General features: G+C 47.0%; 1 non-coding gene across 1 annotated transcript; it reads left to right on the top strand.

Annotated features, from left to right (window-relative positions):
- The first annotated feature begins 2,488 nt into the window (after positions 1-2,488).
- On the top strand, positions 2,489-2,651 carry LOC129151365 (U1 spliceosomal RNA). Its single transcript, XR_008558053.1, has one exon. It is a non-coding gene; the product is annotated as a U1 spliceosomal RNA (small nuclear RNA).
- The last annotated feature ends 3,890 nt before the right edge of the window (positions 2,652-6,541 follow it).

The following is a 6,541-nucleotide window of genomic DNA, read 5'->3' as shown; positions in this document are numbered from 1 at the left end:
CAAGGTTGAGGGGTTGATCTCCGGTCAGGGCACATACAAGAATCAACCAATGGCCCTAGCCGGTTTGGCTTAGTGGATAGAGGGTCGGCCTGCAGAATAAAGGGTCTTGGGTCAAGGGCATGTACTTAGGTTGAAGGATCGATCTGGGCCCTGGTTGGGGAGAGTGCAAGAGGCAACCAATTGATGTGTCTCTCTCACATCAATGTTTTTCTCTCTCTGTCTCTCTCTCTGTCTCTCTGTCTCTCTTTTTCTCTCCCCGCCTCCCTTCCACTCTCTCTAAAAATCAATGAAAAAATATCCTTGGGTGAGGATAAACAACAACAGCAACAAAAAAAACATAACAAATTGATGTTTTTCTCTCTCTCCCCCTTCCAATAAATGAATGAATGAATGAATGAATGAATGAATGAATACTAGTTCCCATTCTCCTATGCCTGCTTTGGGTGCCCAGACTGTCAGCTGTGCCCCTGGTGACCTCCTTCCTGCTCCAGCCCCCAACTTCTGAGTTCTTTTTCGAAACTCTCTAAAGAGATGGGGAAACTGAGGCTCAGAGGAATCAGAGACTTGCCAGAAATCGCATATACAGAGTCAAAGTCTGAGCACACACTGGAACCCAGGACCTGACTCTCAGCCTGGGCTCTGCAGATGCCCGGCTCCTCCTTTCCCATTTGTTTCCCTTTCCCATCTTCCCTTGAAAATGCTAAGCCTGAGAGGGAAAACTGTGCGCACAGCATCAGCTGGGGGCCCTCCCCCACCACACAGACACACGCACACACACACGCACACACACACACGCACACGCACACGCACGCACGCACACACGCACAGGCACAAAGCTGAGGGCTCAGGGACTTCCATGAAAGGCGTGTTTCCCTCCTGAGTCAGAGCCAAACAGAGCAGAGGGCTTTGGGGCCTGGCTGGGCTGCAGTCCCGGAGCTCCAGCCTTCCCTGCGAGTGGTTCCCCCCTCCCTGCTGGAACCTCTGGGCAGCGGCCAGCACAGCTGCATCCCCTCCACAGGGCTGCAATGATAGGCCCACGTTGCATCAGCTCGGCCTGTCTCTGCGCCCGCTCCTGCCCACCAGCCAATGGGGCCTGGCTGAGTGTACAGATCACGTGGCAGCCTGGTCCTCTCTCAGCACTCAGCCAGGAAGGTGGGGCCAGAGGAGGCCAGCACTCCATTGCATCCGACATGGCCTTCTCCTTCCTGCCCTGCCCCATCCGTGGCCCTGCCAGTTTCACCTTATGCTCCTTCCAGGACGTGGCAAAGGTGCCCTTCTGCCTGGCATGGGCCTGTTTTCCCCCAGCCTCTGTTCTTCTCACCCTCCGCGCCTGCTTTTACTCACACCTGCCACCCATGGCATCCATTACTTTCCTGTGCACGACTCCCAAACTGTCCTCCCCAGGGTGGCCTTCTCTCCTTAGTGCCAGACTCATGGATGCTACAGCCTCCTGGATGTCTCCAATCCATGGACAACGAAGCTCACATCTTCCCTCAGAATCTCCATCTCAGGAAGGGGATCATCTGCCACCCCTTTGCCCAGGCTGGGCACACAAGAGTCCTCCTTCCTCCTCCTCCTGGGTCCTCTCTAGACCCATGGCCCCACCAGGTCTAAGCACTAGCATCTCTGGGTTATTGTGATATCCTCCCCTCTGACCTCCCTCTGTCATTCTCCATTCAACGGGCATAGAACTCCTTTTAAAACATCAATGTGGCCTGGCTGGCGCGGCTCAGTGGTTGAGCATCGACCTATGAACCAGGAGATCATGGTTCAATTCCTGGTCAGGGCACATGCCCGGATTACAGAGGTTAAGCCCCAGTGGGGGGCATGGAGGAGGCGGCCCATCAATGATTCTCTCTCATTACTGATGTTTCTTTCTCTCTCTTCCCCTTCCTCTTTGAAATCAATAAAAAATATATTTAAAAAAAACACAACAACACATACACATCAACGTGACCTCGTCACTTCCTGCTAAATTGCCTTCAGGAGGAAGCTCTGAGCTTCTGGCTCTCAAGCTCCTACTAGCAGGCTGGCCACCTTCTGTGTCTTTACCCACACACATACTCCTGCCCCCTTGCATGGTGACACCGTAGGGATTCTCGCCTGCCTGCCTGCCTGCCTTGGCTGCTTCCCAGGAAATGCTATAAGGGTCTCGCTCATTTTAGCCCGAGGCCTAAAGCCGGCAGGCCTTGTGGTGGAAAACGCCAGGCCTGGCCAGAGGGGCTCCTGCCCCAGCCTCCCGTCTCCCCCAGAGCTGCAGGAGGGGTCCCATCCCCAGGTCCCCAGACCGCACTCAGATCTTCACCTCCCACTCGATGTTTCTTTTCTATTTAGTTTATTGATTAAAAAAATAAAAAACAGAAACAGATTATAAAAGTAAATATGCTATTGGAAAAATTCAGAGAGGCAGCGAGGAGAAAATATAAATAATGTGTATTTTCATCTCCAAAGATGCACAGTATTGAACCATTTAAGAATATTTCCTTCTGTACTTACCTGGCAGTAGAGATACCATGATCATGAAGGTGGTTTTCCCAGGGTGAGGCTTATCCATTGCACCCCGATGTGCTGACCCCTGCGATTTCCCCAAATGTGGGAAACTCGACTGCGTAATTTGTGGCAGTGGGGGGCTGCGTTCGCACTCTCCCCTAAACAATAAATAAAAGAAAAATAAAGAATATTTACTTCTGGCCTTTTTCTCTATTATATCTATTTTTCTATTTATTATTAACACACACTTATTGGGGGGTGGAGGGGGAACACCTCCAGCCCGGCTGGTGTGACTTAGTGGTTGAGCTTGGACTTACGAGCCAGGAGGTCATGGTTCGATTCCCAGTCAAGGCACATGTTGGGTTACGGGCTTGATCCTCAGTAGGGTGTATGCAGGAGGTAGCCGATCAATGATTCTCTCTCATCGTTGATGTTTCTATCTCTCTCACTCCCTCTCCCTTCCTCTCTGAAATTAATAAAAAAGATATTTTTTAAAAAAGAAAAGAAATACACCTCCAAACAGCAGAAATGTTTTTTGTGTTTGTTTGTTTTTTTGTTAATCCTCATCCGAGGATATTTTTCCATTAATTTTTAGAGAGAGTGGAAGGGAGGAGGGAGAGGAGGAGAGAAACATTGATGTGAGAGGGACACATCAATTGATTGCCTCTCGCATATGCCCCAACCAGAGCAGGAGATCTAGCCTGCAACCCAGCTAAGTGCCCTTGACCTGAATCGAACCCAGGATTCTTCAATCTCAGGGCCAACGCTCTATCCACTGAGCCAAACTGACTAGGCTCAGCTGACAGTCTTATGGGAGCTCCCTTGTAGCTAAGTAACTGCTTTTTTCCTGCTGCTTTTTTAAAAAATATATTTTTATTGATTTCAGAGAGGAAGGGAAAGGGGGAGAGAGAGATAGAAACATCAATGATGAGAGAGAATAATTGATTGGCTACCTCCTGCAAGCCCCACACTAGGGATCGAGCCTGCAACCTGGGCATGTGCCCTTGACCAGAATCAAACCTGGGACCCTTCAGACTACAGGCTGGCGCTCTATCCACTGAGCCAAATCAGCTAGGGCTCTCTTGCTGCTTTTAAGATTCTTTGTCTTTAACTTTTTGCATATTAATTATGATGTATCTTGGTGTGGGCCTCTTTGGGTTCATCTTGTTTAGAACTCTCTGTGCTTCCTGGACTTGTATATCTGTTTCCTTTACCAATTTAGAGAAGTTTTCTGTCATTACTTTTTCAAATAGATTTTCAATTTCTTGCTCTCTCTCTCCTCCTTCTGCTACCCCCATCATGCAAATGTTGGTATGCTTTAAGTTGTCCCAAAGGCTCCTTATGCTATCCTCATTTTTTTGGATTCTTTTTTCTTTTTGCTGTTCAGATTAGGTGCTTTTTGCTTCCTTATCTTCCAAATTGCTGATCTGATCCTCTTATTCACCTAATCTGCTGTTGATTCCTTCTTCATTTCAGTTATTGTAGTCTTCATTTTATGGTTCCTATTCTTTTTTTTTTTAAAAAAATCTTTATTGTTCAGATTATTATAGATGTTCCTATCCCCCACCCATAGCTCCCCTCCACCTGGTTCCCACCCCACCCCATGCCCTTAGCCCCTCCACTGTCCTTGTCCATAGGTGTAAGATTTTTGTCCAATCTCTTCCTGCACCCCCACACCCCTTTTCCCCCAAGAATTGTCAGTCCACTCCCTTTCTATGGCCCTGATTCTATTATATTCATCAATTTATTCTGTTCATCAGATTTTTTATTCACTTGATTTTTAGGTTCACTTGTTGATAGATATGTATTTGTTGTCACTTTGTTGTTCACAATTTTTTACTTTACCTTTTTTTCTTCTTCTTCCTCTTTTTAAAGGATACCCTTCAGCATTTCATATAATACTGGTTTGGTGATGATGAATTCCTTTAGCTTTTTCTTATCTGTGAAGCTCTTTATCTGACCTTCAATTCTAAATGATAGCTTTGCTGGGTAGAGTAATCTTGGTTGTAGGTTCTTGCTATTCATCACTTTGAATATTTCTTGCCACTCCCTTCTGGCCTGCATAGTTTCTGTTGAGAAATCAGCTGACAGTCGTATGGGTACTCCCTTGTAGGTAACTAACTGTTTTTCTCTTGCTGTTTTAAGATTCTCTCTTTGTCTTTTGCCCTTGGCATTTTAATTATGATGTATCTTGGTGTGGTCCTCTTTGGATTCCTCTTGTTTGGGGCTCTCTGCACTTCCTGGACTTATAAGTCTATTTCTTTCACCAGGTAGGGAACGTTTTCTGTCATTATTTCTTCAAATAGGTTTTCAATATCTTGTTCTCTCTCTTCTTCTGGCACCCCCATAATTTGGATGTTGGTACGCTTGAAGTTGTCCCAGAGGCTCCTTACACTATCTTCATATTTTTGTATTCTTTTTTCTTTTTGCTTTTCCAGTTGGGTGTTTTTTGCTTCCTTGTATTTCAAATCTTTGACTTGATCCTTGGGATCCTCTAATCTACTCTTGAATCTCTGAATATTATTCTTCATTTCAGTCAGTGTATGCTTAATTTCTGACTGGTCCTTTTCCATTTTTTTTGGCATTCTCACTAAGATCCTTGAAGGTCTCACTAAGTTCCTTGGAGGTTTCTAGAAGATTCTTGAGTAACCTTACAACTGTGGTTTTAAACTCTATATCCAGTAGTTTGCTTTCCTCCATTTCTTTCATTTGTGACATGTTTCTTTGTCTCCACATTTTGGCTACTTCCTTGTGTTGATAGAGTGGCCTTGTGTGGTAGGTGTCCTATAGGGCCCAGTGGCTCAGCCTCCCCAATCACCTGAGTGGACACTCTTGGTGCACCCCTTTGTGGGCTGTGTGCACAGTCTTGTAGTTAAGCCTTGATTGCTGTTGGTATCACTGGGAGGAATTGACCTCCAGGCCAATTGGCTGTGAGGACCAGCTATGTCTACAATGGAAGAACTGCTGTGAAGGAGACACCCTTATGGGCAGGACTTGCTTCAGTGGGGCTTTGGTCCTCACTGAGTCTGCCCTTTGAGTGTGTTGCTTATGGATGTGAAGAGTTGTAACCTGATATGGTCTCACACTGACCACTGGGTACACTGGCTTTTGGATCTCCAAGGAGATGCAAAATCAGCCACTGCCCGAGGCCACCCAGCAGGAGCTACAGAGAGATCTGCAGATTCCTCCTCTTTGTATGGGGTTTGGAAGTGCCCAGATGAGGCCCAGCTGTGAAGCAAAGCAGTCTGCTAATGCCAGGCCTTGGGCCTTCTTTTGGAAGCTTTGGGGCTCTCTGACGCAGCTGCAGTTTGATAGGTTTTAGGCTGAGAAAGGACAGGTCATTCATATGCAAAAGCTGCTGCTCACAGCTTGGGTGGGGTTGTAAATTGGGTGGGGTCTCAGGGAATCACCAGGGTGGAGCAAACAGCAATGGCTGCCAGTCAGCCCTACACAGGAGAGGTCCCCGAGTCTCCAAGTCCCACGCCCCCATGCCCCCTCACAGGAACAATGATCGCTGTGAGCACCTCTGAGAGAAAGCCACCCTTGCATTCCAGCCTAATGCCAGACAGTCGAGTTTCTCCCCATATGAGTCTGGGTCCCCAGAGTCTCGCCTGGAACTGGAGTTCAGAGGGAGCTTGTATCTCCCTCCAAATGAAACAAAAAACAGTGCACCTGGTTGCCAGCCTGTTCTGCATGCGCTTCAGCACCTCTGCACCTCCTACCAGTCTCAATGCGCTTTTTTCTTTCCTTCTAGTTATAGAACTTCCACTCATCCAGCTTTCCGGCAGTTCTGGATGATAGTTGTCTTGTCTTTTAGTTGTAGTTTTGATGTGGTTGTGAGAGGCAGCAAGTACAGGTGTTTATCTATGCCACCACCTTGGTTCTCCCATTCCTGTTCTTTTTAATGCTTGTTATCTCTTTGTTGAAGTTCTCACTGAGTTTATCCATTCTTCCCTTAAGTTCCTTAAGCATCCTTATAACCAGTGTTTTGAACTGTGCATCTAGTAGATTGCTTGCCTCCATTTCATTTAGTTTTCTTTGTGTGTGGGGA

This window comes from Eptesicus fuscus, chromosome 13 (genome assembly GCF_027574615.1).
Source record: "Eptesicus fuscus isolate TK198812 chromosome 13, DD_ASM_mEF_20220401, whole genome shotgun sequence".
Classification (NCBI taxonomy): domain Eukaryota; kingdom Metazoa; phylum Chordata; class Mammalia; order Chiroptera; family Vespertilionidae; genus Eptesicus; species Eptesicus fuscus.
The sequence above is the reverse complement of the archived record's forward strand: the minus strand, read 5'-3'. Positions and strand labels throughout refer to the sequence as shown.